Below are 17,373 nucleotides of genomic sequence, written 5' to 3'. Positions count from 1 at the left end.
GTAGGGAAGAAGCCTTCATTAAGAAATTTCCTATAATTAATAGGGATGCATAAATATTTGAAAAGTAAAGCGCCTACTTCTCACCCAAAAATGTTTATGCAGTCATTCTCTAGTTAATAGGGGTGCATAAACAAAAGATCTCGCTCTTGTGGAAACTAATTTTCAAATTTAATAGTTGTTCAGAAAGAACATGGGTGCATATGCTCCCTCTATTTTGAAATGTATCTTACACAAATTTTGAATTTCAGAAAAATTGAAACGAAAAATTCGCACATACATCTTCATGTGCTACACGCTCACAAAGTTTTTTCATAAAAAATCGACTTATCATGTGACGTGTGTAAAAAAGATAAAATTCAGTGCAAAAAATAATGCTTTTCACAAGCCAATTTTTCTCTTTTTTACATAGGGCACAAAAAATGTTGGTTTTTTGTGAAACTTGACAAACGCACATATATTATGGAGATGTACATGTAGAATTTTTTGTCAAATTTTTTCGACATTTAGAAATATGATTTTTTGGTAGAGGGAGCATACGCACCCGGGAGCCGAATTGAATTTCCGTTCAGAAACTTAAAATCAATTTCATGTTTACTGTGTTGTAGAATAGAAATGCCAACATCAACTAAATGGGGCACTGAACTACATATCTGGCCATCCTCCTTTGCCCTTTGCAATAAGGATAGGTAATATATCGGTGACAATATTAAACAAATAGGAGATAAGGGATCTCCTTGCCGTAGTCCCTTTAGTGTTTGAAAATAATGCCTAATGTCATCATTAACTTTTATACCTACACTCCTACATTGCAAACCTTAGAAACCATTCACATCACTGAGGTGGGAATCCTTTAATTCGAAAGGCTTGCTGCAGGAACAACCACTTAATTTTGTCATACGCCTTTTAAAATTCAAATTTAAAAAAGGCATCATGAATTTTTTTCCTAAGAATTTCGTGAATAGTCTCGTGGCGAATAACTACCCCTTCTAGGATGTTTCTTCCCGATATGAAAGTTGATTGAGTAGAACACACTACATTGTTGCACAGTTAGTTCCAACTTTAGTAGAGGGGATCGATGGACCCACGTGTGTACCCGGATGACCGGTGTTACACTTTCGACGCAACTAGACAAATTCGTTTGGAATTTAACTTCATCTAGTTTGTTCTCTGTAAATTGTCTTTATCTTGACCATATGAATGATCATGCAAATTTATTTTCTCCGCAAATATATTTGGGAAGTAGAATTACCACTAAAGATAAAGATTTTCATGTGGTTCTTATACCGTAAAGTTTTGCTCACTAAGGATAACCTTGCAAAGAGAAACTGGCAAGGAAACAAAAAAAATGTTGTTTTTGTACTCAAGATGTTTCAATACAACATATATTCATATCCCGCCCTTTTGCTAGAATAATTTGGCGTATTGTGCATATGGCTTTTAATACCAGACACACCCACTAATATCACAATTTTTTTTGGAAATTGGTTAGCGGGGGTCGCAAAAAAGAATAGGGATTTCTATTTTCGTGCCCCTGGTTCGTTAGTTGTACTCAGTTTTCCCCAGTCCCTTAGTTTTTCCTCAGTTTTCCCCTCCTCTAGTTTGAAACACCCACAAGTGCTGGAACGGCCGGTAGCCGTCAGGTCATAGGCCTTGACCGTTAGTCTGACCGGGTGGGGCCGCACAGGGGCAGCTCCTCCCTGACCGTCTCGTGCTGACGGTGTGGTGACCCTGCATACCACTGCATGTTGTAGTATGCCAGTCGTTGATATAACATTCACGAAGTACCATTCCGCAAATATTACATCCCTCAGAGTAGTACAACATAACATAGCAGGTCCATAACTCATTCATTTATTATTACAAATATCATACACATGTCGTCTCGGAGCTCCTCTTGGGTCCTAAGAGGAATACTCCTTGGGTTCGAGGTGAACCCAACTTAGCTTACAATATAAGAGTCTCATTAAGTTATACATTTATTTCCTCGAGCAGCTAAATACTAAGAGTTCGGGCTGCTCGGTTACTACTACTGGATGTCTCTAGGCTTGATCTCCTCCGGAAGCCTCCCCGGATCCGTAGACGATGAGGTAGTCTACGCCTTCGATACCTCCAGAGAGGTCCGGTTCTTCATAGCCGATGATCTCGGCTCCTTCATTGTTGTCGTAGTCCTCCTCCAGACGATTCAGACAATCTAAGCATGGGATTTAAGAGTGGTATGAGTACGAGCGTACTCAACAAGTTCATTATAGATAAGAGGTGTTTAATGCTCTAGCTAGGATATTAGACCAGAAAGTCTAATACCAATGCAAGTTTTGATAAATATTTCTTCAAGAGATTGCTTTTATTCCAAAGAGCTATGTCCGTCAGCCTTCACCGGTTTACTAGAACTTCATGGAGCTCCTTTCCGGCCGCGTTCGCAGTTCCTCATCCTGGAACAGGGAGTGACAGGTCACAGTTCTTTACACTCTGCAGAGGTGTGTTGCTTTACCCATAAGAGATCTTAACCTTGGTGCCAACCGGGCAGCTTTCCCGTCCACACTTCCTTCGGTGTGAGGCCCGGTATAAGGTCTAGCCAATCATGTTCCTCCGCTACCTCGAACACCCACCCTTTGTTGCATACTCCGACCCTGGGTCCACGCCAGCCCCATTATTCCCATAGATTTCAGGGTGGACTCCGACCACGACGTCAATGCAGGGCTCTACCATACATTCCTACGCCGGCAGATGCAACCCATCATAGACCTCATTACCGTTGGGACTTCTACGGGTTCCCACCCCTGCATCAAGTCTCGCAAGATCATGAGCACCCGGTAATGAGCATCCGTTGATGAACGAGAGGTGGAAACACTTTTGACTACTCCGTCCCACTCCGGATCTTATGGTTAACACGGGTATTACGGCACAAGAATCACTGGCGACATTTGTTGTTTAATCCTAGATGGATATAAACCCTTGCAATGGAACCTCCACCATATCAACACAATCCATGATTCTGTTGCCCACCACATAGTCATATTCATAGTTATGAAAGTAGTGGTTTTGGTTTTTATGCAATAGTGATAACCATAGTACTTTGCAAGTAATTGGATAGAAATACTCAAATGACATGAGCAAGTGATGAACTTGCCTGAACACTGCAAAGTTTTGCAGTTGGAAGGTGTGGACTGACCCTTGTCCTCTGTCTCTGAAAAATAGCATCATTGTCCGATAAGGGCAATGGTTAAAGAAGCAATTATGCATGATTCCAGTTTTAGGGTTTGTTCCCCCCTTCCGATGTCGTTGTTATTTTATGAGAGGTTAATACTAAGATAGATTTGGAGATACTCTATTTAGGGTAAATACAACCTTGAAATATTGTCAAGGTGTTTTTAAAGTCCAATTGCATTAATGGACTTATTTTCATTATTGAAAATAATATGTGTGATTTAAATCATTATTTAAATCCTCAAATTAAGACTTATTCTTAATTGTCTTCAAAAATTCTCTTTGATATTTTATTTAGATAGAGAATTTTATGCTGATCAATTTTCATATTTTTAATTATTTTTTTAGAGCTTTGAATCATTTTCTATTCATTTTCAAAGTTTCTTGTTTATTTTAAAATGTGAAATGACACATTTACCCCTGGGCCCACCTGTCAGGGTGGCCCAGTGGGGTTAACCCTAACCCGAGCCACACTTGGGCTCGGTCGGCCCACTCGCCCCTTTCTTCCTCGCGCAGAACCCTAATTCCCCTCGCCCTCTCGCGATGCTGCGGTCGCCTCGCCGCCGCCGCCTCAATCCGACCGCCACCGGCCCTTCCCGCCGGCGAGGTCGGTGCCAATCGATCCGCCGCTCGACGGCGCACCTTTGGGTCCGCGTCGATTTGGCGTTCGCTGCCGTTCCTGCTCGCCCCCAACCCTGCTGCGCCTCAATCGCCTGGATCCGTGAAGATCTGCCATTCACCGGCGTCCCTGGCGCCGTGACGCCGCCGTGATGAAGCTGGCGTTGCGGCGAGGTGGTGTACTGGCCTGGCTTGGCCTGGCGCCACCATTAGCCCGGTGTGTGCCGTCGTGCCGCCACGGTTGCGCGTCTCTGCTTCGCCTGTAAGTGGCTTCTTCTCTTTCTTCTACCTCTACTCCTCCTCCTAGCTGAGCTACGGCTGTCTCACTGCTGCCGCCTACCTGTGCTATGGCTGCTATCTAATGTGCTTGCTCTACTGCTACGCGTATGCTGCTTGCTATGCTGCTGCTGCCATGTTTGCCCTAGTCTATGCTCGTGTGCAAAGCTTACTGTGGCTTGTGCTTCCTTTGTTTCTAGTCTCTGCTCACCCTTGGGTTTACACCTGCTATAATTTGTCTAGATGCTCATCTGAGCATCACTAGTCATTGTTGTTGCTTACTGGCTTGTGCTGTGATATGCTCTGTCCCCCTTAGTTCATTACTGTGAGTGATTCTTGCTGTTTAGCAAGAGAGAATGTTGTTTGTGTGGTGGTTATTGAGTTCTGGCTCATGGTAGGCTTGGCCTTGCTTAATTGTTGACCATATTCATCAATTCCTTGATGATATGCTTCTGGATACAATTATAACTTGGTTTATGTGTTAGCCTTTGATGCAATTGTTTCAGTTCTGTGATCAATTCAATTGTCTGGCCATGTGTTGATGCTATATTTGATGTTTAGCATGTTGTAGCATGCTCTTGCAAGCTTCTGGTGGTCATATGATCACCAGTTGCTTGTAGAATCTGCTCTTTGTTGTCAGTGCCTCACTGTGGTCCACTCAGTGCTATGTGTGTATCACACAGGCTTGGCCTGTGTATGCTGGTGCTTGTCTAAGCATCAGTGGATGCTTGTAATGATCCCTTGGATCATCAGCAAGACTCTGTGCATAAGTAGCTTGACTATTTCATTTATCTGTGTAGTTCTGATTGCTTAGTTAGATAAATGATGTGAACTGCTCTGCAGTGATGATCATATGGGATGATTTAGTAGAGCTAGAGGGATGCCAAAAAGATATTGGGAACCCTAGCTCCATTTGAACCCCTTTTGGGTAATCATATATGTGTTTAGCTTATCTGTGGGAGTTGGTAAAGTGGTTGAGGTAGCCCTGACAGTAATTCATTGCTGTTAGGGTAGCTCCCACCTATGTTGGCTTTCTGTGATGGATAGATGCTCACTGGCTAGTCACTTGGTGAATTTCCAGTAGCTTTGATGTTGATAAACAAGATAGGCACATGTTGCCTATCAATCTGATGGTTTAGCTAGGCTAATAGGTGCTTTGTGAATTTGGATGGCTACATAGGAGTAAATCCATGCTGGATTTCTCTGGTTTTGACACTATGTTGTCACAACCAGTGTTCCCTGGTTTGATTTCCTTCTAGCCTTGGTTGTACTTGCTGGCACCAATTGGTTTAGTAACCAAATGATGATACATCCAGATTTTCCTACCCTTATGTGCTCCTGTGATGCAAAGCATGCTTATGTATGAGCAAGGTATGATCTTGCTCAGGCTATTGTGTGGTATACCTCACTCCAGCTCCTAGAAATAGGGTTGGTGTAGAGGGTTTGCTTCTGGATGGATTGATGTGCTTGCCCTGCTCCTCCTTGTAAACCTTGATTCCTGATTTGTTTCTGGTATTTGTGGAATAGTTGAACAGCAGTGGCTGTTCTTCTGTTCTTGCTGTTCTTGTGACTTACTCTGTGAAGCTGCTGTCGATGGAATGATCTAGGGTTTACTGTGGCAAGTTTTATATGCTTCTGGCTTGCTCTTGTTGGTCGACAGCACTACCTCTTTCCATGGTGACTCACTGTGTGTGTGTTACACATGCACACAGCCTTGTGTGCTGCCTGGTTGTGTGTGTGCAAGTCTAGCTTGGGACTTGTGCTGATGGGTTGGATCAGCTCGGCAGAACCTTGTTCATATCCACTCTTCACCATATATTTGCTAACCTGCCAAGTGGCTTTGCCACTTGGCTTAATACTTGATTGTTTGTGTATGTGTGCAGGTATCAAGTGCTGATCAGGATGAATTCAAGATCATCAGGATCAAAGAATTCATGAAATTCACAATGTAGTTTAGGTCATTTAGATAACTTGTAATTTTCCTTTTTCTTTTTCTATTTATTCAATTCTTGTAATTTGTTGTAATTCCATAATTTAAATCTGAATATTGTAAAGACAATGTATTATGTGTGTGATGATCAATAAAGCTCAAGTTTTCCTTATTGAGCTCAATGTAATTGTTGCATTATTTATATTCTTGCTTAATGATAATTGTGTGTTAAATTATCTCTAATTTGAATTATTTGATAATCATTTGATGTTTGAATTTGAAATTCAAATTCAAATTTGGTTTGAATTCATTCAAACAACTTCACTTATAATTCAATCATGCAACTTAAGATTTCAATGTAATATCACTTCTCTCTTCTCAAAACCCTAATTTAGATAAGTAGGAACAAGTTCATCGCACTCTCGAAACCCTAACCTTGTAAGGTGTCGAGAGAGAAACCTGTCCCCCTTCGATGCAGTTTTGTTTTAAAAGCGCGAAATTTCCCCGTAAATTACCATGCAATGCACATCCCTTTCTAAAATCTACCCCTCGATTGTCTCTAAACCTGGGATATTACAGCCTTTCCCCCTTAAAGAAAACTTCGTCCCGAAGTTGTGGTTGTAATACCTGAAAAGTTCGGGGTATGTTTTCCTCAGGTCTTCCTCCTTTTCCCAGGTGGCTTCCCTCTCGGGATGGTGCTTCCATTGTATCTTGCAGTACTTTATCGCTCGATTCCTGAGTTGTTTCCAGTTTTCCTCGAGAATCTTCGCTGGCTTCTCGATGTATGTCAAATCTGGTTGTAACTCAAGCTCTTCATGTGATACTGGTTCATCTGGGGTCTTCAAACATTTTCTGAGTTGCGACACATGAAATACGTTGTGAACCTGGGATAACCTTCCCGGTAGTTCCAATTCGAAGGCAATCCCTCGGTTTTGACTCAAAATCTTGAAAGGTCCGATGTACCTAGGGCTTAGCTTTCCTTTTACTCCAAACCTCTGAAGTCCTTTCATCGGGCTCACCTTAAGATATACCATGTCTCCAACTCGTGTCTCCCAAGTTCTCCTCTTTTGGTCGGCATAACTCTTCTGTCGGCTCTGGGCTATCTTGAGCCTATCTCTGATAATGTTAATTATTTGTTGCTTTTCCTTGACATAATCAGGGTTGAACTCTTTGCTTGCTCCGGCTTCATACCAGCATATCGGTGATCTACACTTTCTTCCATACAGAGCTTCAAATGGTGCCATCTTGATGCTGCTTTGGTAACTATTATTGTATGAAAACTCTGCTAGTGGTAAGTGCTCCTCCCATGATCCTCCGAAGTCTAGGGCACAAGCCCTAAGCATATCCTCTAAGATCTGGTTGGTTCTCTCGGTTTGTCCACCTGTCTGGGGATGATAGGCGGTACTATAGTCCAACTTGGATCCTAAAGCTTCATGTAGTTGCTTCCAAAATGCTGACGTGAACACAGATCCTCGATCCGACACGATCTTCTTGGGCACTCCATGCTTACTCACGATCTCTTTGATGTAAAGATCGATGAGTTTCTCTCCTTTATCCTGCTGATTTACCGCTAAGAAGTGTGCACTCTTCGTCAACCGGTCCACGATTACCCATATCATGTCCTTCTTTTTATTAGTCATGGGTAGTCCGGTGATGAAATCCATCCCTATTTCCTCCCATTTCCACTCTGGAATAGGTAAAGGTTGTAACTTTCCTGCCGGACTCTGGTGTTCAGCCTTCACTCTCTGGCAGGTATGGCATTCCGTCACATATTGTGCTATCTCTCTCTTCATATTATTCCACCAGAATAATTCCTTTAGATCCATGTACATCTTTGTACTACCCGGATGAATGGAGTATGGTGTTTGATGGGCTTCCCGGAGTATTATTTCCTTGAGTTCAGCAATATCCGGAACACAAATTCTCTTCTGGAACCATAATGATCCAGATTCTCCGCGGTGAAATTCTGATGGTCTTCCTTCATCTATTCTTCTCATCTCCTCCACGATGAATGGATCGTCCAGCTGACCCATCATTATCTCATTCTTCAGGTTAACATTCAACTCATCGGCTACTTGCAAAGCCGATAGTCCTTCATGAGCTTCCTTCTCCCAAAGTTGTATTTGGGCTTGACTTATTTCCTTCCTCAACTCCGGTGATATTTCTTGTTCCACTCCTCCGGTGCTCTTCCTACTCAAGGCGTCTGCGACAACATTGGCCTTCCCTGGAGTATAATTGATGGTCAAATCATAATCCTTGATCAGTTCAAGCCATCTTTTCTGTCTCATGTTGAGTTCCTTCTGAGTGAAGAAGTATTTGAGACTCTTGTGATCCGTATAGAGCTCACACTTGGCTCCATAAAGAAAATGTCTCCATGTTTTGAGTGCAAACACAACTGCTGCTAATTCTAAATCATGTGTTGGATAATTTACTTCATGAGGTCTGAGTTGCCTCGATCCATAGGATATCACTTTCCGATCTTGCATGAGTACACAACCCAATCCATGCTTGGATGCGTCACAGTACACGGTGTAATCCTTGCCAACTTCCGGAACTGCTAACACCGGTGCCGTGGTGAGTTTCTCTTTCAGAGTTTGAAAACTCTTCTCACACTCCTCTGACCACACAAATGGTGTGTTCTTTCTTAACAGCTTCGTCATTGGTCCTGCTATCTTGGAAAATCCTTCAATGAATCTCCGATAGTATCCTGCCATTCCTAGAAATCCTCGGATTTCCTTGACAGTCTTGGGTGCTTCCCATTCTAGAACTGCTGCTACCTTGCTCGGGTTAACAGCTATTCCATCTTTACTAATGACATGACCAAGAAATTCCACTTGATCTAGCCAAAATTCACACTTGCTAAACTTGGCATAGAGTTGATGTTCTCTTAGTGTTTGCAACACTAACCTCAGATGTTCAGCATGTTCGGCTTTGTTTTTGGAATAGATCAAGATATCATCGATGAATACGATGACAAACTTGTCTAGATATGGCATGAAAATCTTATTCATGAGATTCATGAAAATTGCTGGGGCATTGGTTAATCCAAAAGGCACTACAAGGTATTCATGATGTCCATACCTTGAAACAAAGGCAGTTTTCGGAACGTCTTCCTTCTTGATCTTTATCTGATGATAACCGAATCTTAGATCAATTTTGGAAAAGACTCCCGCGCCTCTAACTTGATCAAATAGATCTTGTATTCTTGGAAGTGGATACTTGTTTTTGATTGTGACGTTGTTCAGATTCCTGTAGTCTCCGCACATCCTTCTTCCTCCATCTCTTTTATCCACGAAGATCACAGGTGATCCCCATGGTGAAACGCTTTCCTGTATGAATCCTTTCTGGTCCAAATCATCCAATTGCTCCTTTAGTTCTTTCAATTCCTTAGGCCCCATCTTATATGGTGCCTTAGCAATCGGAGCTGTTCCTGGAATTAGGTCGATAGTGAATTCTATCTCCCTATCTGGTGGCATACCAGGTAATTCCGCAGGAAATACATCCTGGAATTCATTCACTACAGGTATATCCTCTAATTTCACTTCCTTCATGCTGTTCAGCTGTAGCTCAACTTCGATCTGTGTATGTTTGTCGCCTTGGTAGATCATTCTACTTCCATCGAGGCTTTTCAAGGATACCGTCTTGTTCACACAGTCGATCAATGCTCCATTAGCTTCTAACCAGTTCATACCAAGAATGACATCAATGTCCTTCATCGGTAAAATGAACAGGTCCGCGTCAAACGCGCACTTATTGATCATGATGACTTGTTTTTGTTTGGTGTGGGTTACTACTATCGTTCCCCCCGCAGAAAGTATGGTTATGGGTGTATCTAACTTAGTGCAACTAATCCCATGTTTGATGACGAATTGTTGAGAAATGAATGATGTAGTTGCACCAGTATCAAAAAGTACTTTGCCAGGATGAGTGAGGATCTGGAGCGTACCTATCACCGCCTGATCGGAGTTGATCACCTCCTCCAGACTAGTGCAGTTCAGCTTGCCGAAGGGCTTCTTATTCTTCCAGTTCCCTCCGTTATTTCCTCCTCGGCTTGCTCCCCCTCCAGATTGACCTCCTTTATTCTTATTCTTAGGGAAATCCCTAAGCATGTGTCCTTCCTCACGGCAACCGAAGCAAATGATCCTGGGCTTCTTACAGTCCTTGGAGAAATGCCCCGTACCTCCACAGCTACAGCATACAATCTTATTTGCAGTCTGGAATGCTTGGTTCTTCCTGCTACCGTAGTAGTAGTAGTAGTTGTTGTTGTTGTTGTTGTTGTTGTTGTATCTTGGCTTGAAACTCAAGCTTGTATTGGGTTTATTGCTAACAAATCTTTTAGGCTCAAACTTGGCCTTCTTCCTCTTTTCCTCCTTCAGTTGTTTGAAATCATCTTCCAGAGTGATGGCAGCATCCACCAACTCTTGAAACTCCGTTGCTCTCATCATCCGGAGCTGTACCTTGAACTGGGGACTTAACCCCCTCAGAAACCTTTTCTTCTTCTTGTCCTCGGTGTTGACTTCTTCAACAGCATACCGGGACAGCTTTGAGAATTCCCTGACATAAGTCAGGATTGCCTTGTCCTTCTGCTCAAGACTTTCAAATTCTCGACGCTTCAGTTCCACAATACTTTCAGGGACATTGGATTCCCTGAACTTCCTTGCAAATTCCTCCCAGGTAAAGACCTTTCTAGCCGGATAAACGGCTACTATGTTGTCCCACCATGAGGCTGTGGGTCCACACAATAAGTGTGTAGCATAACGGACCTTCTCCTGGTCATTGCAACCAACGGTATTGAGCTTTCGCTCGGTGTCCATAAGCCAATCTTCCGCGTCCATTGGCTCGGGCGCGTATGCGAAAGATATAGGCTTGGTGTTCTGGAAGTCTGCTAGGGTGACTCCCGGATTCTCGGGTCTCTCTACCCGGTTCTGTTGCAGCAATTCTTGGAAGAATTTGTTCTGCTGCTCCAACGTTACACGTTGTCTTTCCTCCACCAGCTGCATGTACTGGACAAAATTCTGCTGCGTCATGGGTGGTGGTGGTGGTGGTGGAAACTGATTCCTGGCTGCTTCATCAGCCTCTTCCTTTTGTTTTGCTTCGCGCTCCATGCGCTGCGCTTCGGTCTCCTCTCCTAACGCTCCCGACATAACCCCCTAGTTCTGCAACACAAGATGATACTCATAGTTACTCCATGCGCAAGTTTTCTGAGCTCAACTTTGTGCACAGAACTAGTCACGCAATGGAAATCAAGAAGCAAATCCAAATCATACAAAACATATACCATGTATATACATACTTAAGTGGTCTTATTACAATACTCAAGTCGATGTGAGTATGCAAACTCACTTATTAAAGTATATGTACAAATTTCTACATATATTACACACTACAATACACATGGTACTTGTGTATTGTAGTCCCGCCTTCCTTGGTGGACTCTAGTCGATCTTCACTCCCGGTACATCCCAGGCTTCCATCCGGTCGAACGTGTCGTCCTCCTGATAGACCGTGGAACATAAGATCTCCCCGTCGGCTGGTAATCCGAATCAGATGATGATCCTAGGGAGAAGTCAGTGTTCACAAACTGGTCGTTAAGTGCATCATAGTCCACTGATACGCGTACAGCACACGACCGTTGGGAACCCCAAGAGGAAGGTGTGATGCGTACAGCGGCAAGTTTTCCCTCAGTATGAAACCAAGGTTTAATCGAACCAGTAGGAGCCAAGAAGCACGTTGAAGGTTGATGGCGGCGAGATGTAGTGCGGCGCAACACCAGGGATTCCGGCGCCAACGTGGAACCTGCACAACACAAACCAAGTACTTTGCCCCAACGAAACAGCGAGGTTGTCAATCTCACCGGCTTGCTGTAACAAAGGATTAGATGTATAGTGTGGAAGATGATTGTTTGCGAAAACAAGAGAACAAGATTGCAGTAGATTGTATTTCAAGATAGAGAATTGGACCGGGGTCCACAGTTCACTAGAGGTGTCTCTCCCATAAGATAAACAAGATGTTGGGTGAACAAATTACGCTTGGGCAATTGACAAATAAAGAGGGCATGACCATGCACATACATATTATGATGAGTATAGTGAGATTTAATTGGGCATTACGACAAAGTACATAGACCGCTATCCATCATGCATCTATGCCTAAAAAGTCCACCTTCAAGTTATCATCCGAACCCCCTCTAGTATTAAGTTGCTAACAACAGACAATTGCATTAAGTATTGAGCGTAATGTAATCAGTAACTACATCCTCGAACATAGCACCAATGTTTTATCCTTAGTGGCAACAGCACATCCATAATCTTAGAGATTTCTGTCACTTCCCCAGATTCACGGAGACATGAACCCACTATCGAGCATAAATACTCCCTCTTGGAGTTAATAGCAAAAACTTGGCCAGAGCCTCTACTAATAACGGAGAGCATGCAAGATCATAAACAACACATAGATATAAATTGATAATCAACATAACAAGTATTCTCTATTCATCGGATCCCAACAAACACAACATATAGAATTACAGATAGATGATCTTGATCATGTTCGGCAGCTCACAAGACCCGACAATTAAGCACAATGAGGAGAAGACAACCATCTAGCTACTGCTATGGACCCATAGTCCAGGGGTAGACTACTCACTCATCACTCCGGAGGCGACCATGGCGGCGTAGAGTCCTCCGGGAGATGATTCCCCTCTCCGGCAGGGTGCCGGAGGTGATCTCCTGAATCCCCCGGAGATGGGATTGGCGGCGGCGGCGTCTCTGGAAGGTTTTCCGTATCGTGGCTCTCCGTACTGGGGGTTTCGCGACGAAGGCTTTAAGTAGGCGGAAGGGTAGGTCAGGGGGCGACGCGAGGGGCCCAGGAGACAGGGCGGCGCGGCCAAGGGTGGGGCCGCGCTGCCTGCCCTCCTGGCCACCTCGTGGCCCCACTTCGTTGACTCTTCGGTCTTCTGGAAGCTTCGTGGCAAAATAGGACCCTGGGCGTTGATTTCGTCCAATTCCGAGAATATTTCCTTACTAGGATTTCTGAAACCAAAAACAGCAAAAACAAAGAATCGGCACTTCGGCATCTTGTTAATAGGTTAGTTCCAGAAAATGCACGAATATGACATAAAGTGTGCATAAAACATGTAGATATCATCAATAATGTGGCATGGAACATAAGAAATTATCGATACGTCGGAGACGTATCAGCATCCCCAAGCTTAGTTCCTGCTCGTCCCGAGCAGGTAAACGATAAACAAAGATAATTTCTGGAGTGACATGCCATCATAACCTTGATCATACTATTGTAAAGCATATGTAGTGAATGCAGCGATCAAAACAATGTATATGACATGAGTAAACAAGTGAATCATATAGCAAAGACTTTTCATGAATAGTACTTCAAGACAAGCATCAATAAGTCTTGCATAAGAGTTAACTCATAAAGCAATAATTCAAAGTAAAGGCATTGAAGCAACACAAAGGAAGATGAAGTTTCAGCGGTTGCTTTCAACTTGTAACATGTATATCTCATGGATATTGTCAATGTAAAGTGATATAACAAGTGCAATATGCAAGTATGTAGGAATCAATGCACAGTTCACACAAGTGTTTGCTTCTTGAGATGGAGAGAAATAGGTGAACTGACTCAACAATAAAAGTAAAAGAAAGGTCCTTCAAAGAGGAAAGCATCGATTGCTATATTTGTGCTAGAGCTTTGATTTTGAAAACAAGAAACAATTTTGTCAACGGTAGTAATAAAGCATATGTGTCATGTAAATTATATCTTACAAGTTGCAAGCCTCATGCATAGTATACTAATAGTGCCCGCACCTTGTCCTAATTAGCTTGGATTACCGGGATTATCGCAATGCACATGTTTTAACCAAGTATCACAAAGGGGTACCTCTATGCACTTTGTACAAAGGTCTAAGGAGAAAGCTCGCATTGGATTTCTCACTATTGATTATTCTCAACTTAGACATCCATACCGGGACAACATAGACAACAGATAATGGACTCCTCTTTTATGCATAAGCATGTAGCAACAATTAGTTTTCTCATATGAGATTGAGGATATATGTCCAAAACTGAAACTTCCACCATGAATCATGGCTTTAGTTAGCGGCCCAATGTTCTTCTCTAACAATATGCACGCTCTAACCATAATGTGGTAGATCGCCCTTACTTCAGACAAGACGAACATGCATAGCAACTCACATGATATTCAACAAAGGGTAGTTGATGGCGTCCCCAGGAACATGGTTATCGCACAACGAGCAACTTAATAAGAGATAAAGTGCATAAGTACATATTCAATACCACAATAGTTTTTAAGCCATTTGTCCCATGAGCTATATATTGTAAAGGTGAAGAATGGAAATTTAAAGGTAGCACTCAAGCAATTTACTTTGGAATGGCGGAGAAATACCATGTAGTAGGTAGGTATGGTGGACACAAATGGCATAGTGGTTGGCTCAAGTATTTTGGATGCATGAGAAGTATTCCCTCTCGATACAAGGTTTAGGCTAGCAAGGCTATTTGAAGCAAACACAAGGATGAAGCGGTGCAGCAAAACTCACATAAAAGACATATTGAAAACATTATAAGACTCTACACTGTCTTCCTTGTTGTTCAAACTCAATACTAGAAATTATCTAGACCTTAGAGAGACCAAATATGCAAACCAAATTTTAGCATGCTCTATGTATTTCTTCATTAATAGGTGCAAAGTATATGATGCAAGAGCTTAAACATGAGCACAACAATTGCCAAGTATCACATTATCCAAGACATTATAGCAATTACTACATGTAGCATTTTCCAATTCCAACCATATAACAATTTAACGAAGAAGAAACTTCGCCATGAATATTATGAGTAGAGCCTAAGAACATATTTGTCCATATGCTACAGCGGAGCGTGTCTCTCTCCCACACAAAGAATGCTAGGATCCATTTTATTCAAACAAAACAAAAACAAAAACAAACCGACGCTCCAAGCAAAGCACATAAGATGTGATGGAATAAAAATATAGTTTCAGGGGAGGAACCTGATAATGTTGTCGATGAAGAAGGGGATGCCTTGGGCATCCCCAAGCTTAGACGCTTGAGTCTTCTTGATATATGCAGGGGTGAACCACCGGGGCATCCCCAAGCTTAGAGCTTTCACTCTCCTTGATCATGTTGTATCATCTCCCTCTCTTGATCCTTGAAAACTTCCTCCACACCAAACTTAGAACAACTCATTAGAGGGTTAGTGCACAATCAAAATATACATGTTCAGAGGTGACATAATCATTCTTAACACTTCTTGACATTGCACAAAGCTACTGAAAGTCAATGGAATCGAAATATCCATCGAACATAACAAAACAGGCAATGCGAAATAAAAGGCAGAATCTGTCAAAACAGAACAGTTCGTATTGACGAATTTTATTGAGGCACCAGACTTGCTCAAATGAAAATGCTCAAATTAAATGAAAGTTGCGTACATATCTGAGGATTACTCACGTAAATTGGCATAATTTTCTTAGTTACCTACAGAGAATTTTACCCAGATTCGTGACAGCAAAGAAATCTGTTTCTGCGCAGTAATCCAAATCTAGTATGAACTTTATTATCAACGACTTTACTTGGCACAACAAAACACAAAACTAAGATAAGGAGAGTTTGCTACAGTAGTAAACAACTTCCAAGACACAAAAAAAATAAAAAATAAAATACTGTAGTAAAAACATGGGTTGTCTCCCATAAGCGCTTTTCTTTAACGCCTTTCAGCTAGGCGCAGAAAGTGTGTATCAAGTGTTATCAAGAGACGAAGTGTCAACATCATAATTTGTTCTAATAATAGAATAAAAAGTTAACTTCATTCTCTTTCTAGGGAAGTGTTCCATACCTTTCTTGAGAGGAAATTGATATTTAATATTACCTTCCTTCATATCAATGATAGCACCAACAGTTCGAAGAAAAGGTCTTCCCAATATAATGGGACAAGATGCATTGCATTCAATATCCAAGACAACAAAATCAACGGGGACAAGGTTATTGTTAACGGTAATGCGAACATTATCAACTTTCCCCAAAGGTTTCTTTGTAGAATGATCAGCAAGATTAATATCCAAATAACAATTTTTCAGCGGTGGCAAGTCAAGCATATTATAAATTTTCTTAGGCATAACAGAAATACTTGCACCAAGATCACATAAAGCATTACAATCAAAATCATTGACCTTCATCTTAATGATGGGTTCCCAACCATCCTCTAGCTTTCTAGGAATAGAGGCTTCGCGCTCTAATTTCTCTTCTCTAGCTTTTATGAGAGCATTTGTAATATGTTTCGTGAAAGCCAAGTTTATAGCACTAGCATTAGGACTTTTAGCAAGTTTTTGTAAGAACTTTATAACTTCAGAGATGTGGCAATCATCAAAATTCAAACCATTATAATCTAAAGCAATGGGATCATCATCCCCAATGTTGGAAAAAATTTCAGCAGTTTTATCACAGGCAATTTCAGCAGTTTTAGCAGTTTCAGGCAGTTTTTCGCGCTTTGCATTAGAAGTGGAAACATTGCTAACACCAATTATTTTATTAGTAATAGTAGGAGGTGCAGCAACTTGTGTAGCATTACAATTACTAGTGGTGGTTATAGTCCAAACTTTAGCTATATTATCTTCTTTTTCATTTTCTTCTCTTTCCCACCAAGCACGCAATTCATCCATCAATCTTATATTCTCATTAATTCTAACTTGGATGGCATTTGCTGTAGTAGTAATTTTATTATGATGATTTTCATTAGGCATAACTTTTGATTTCAAAAGATCAACATCAGCAACAAGACTATCGACTTTAGAAGCAAGTATATCAATTTTCCCAAGCTTTTCTTCAACAGATTTGTTAAAAGCAGTTTGTGTACTAATAAATTCTTTAAGCATGGCTTCAAGTCCAGGGGGTGTGTTCCTATTATTATTGTAAGAATTCCCATAAGAACTACCATAGCCGTTTCCATTATTATAAGGATATGGCCTATAGTTGTTACTAGAATTGTTCCGGTAAGCATTGTTGTTGAAATTATTATTTTTAATGAAGTTTACATCAACATGTTCTTCTTGTGCAACCAATGAAGCTAACAGAACATTATTAGGATCAACATTAGTCCTATCATTCACAAGCGTAGACATAATAGCATCAATCTTATCACTCAAGGAAGAGGTTTCTTCGACAGAATTTACCTTTTTACCTTGTGGAGCTCTTTCCGTGTGCCATTCAGAGTAATTGATCATCATATTATCAAGAATCTTTGTTGCTTCACCAAGAGTGATGGACATAAAGGTACCTCCAGCAGCTGAATCCAATA

The sequence above is a fragment of the Lolium perenne genome, chromosome 2 (assembly GCF_019359855.2).
Source record: "Lolium perenne isolate Kyuss_39 chromosome 2, Kyuss_2.0, whole genome shotgun sequence".
In the NCBI taxonomy this organism is placed as follows: Eukaryota; Viridiplantae; Streptophyta; class Magnoliopsida; order Poales; family Poaceae; genus Lolium; species Lolium perenne.
Note: the sequence above shows the minus strand (reverse complement) of the source record.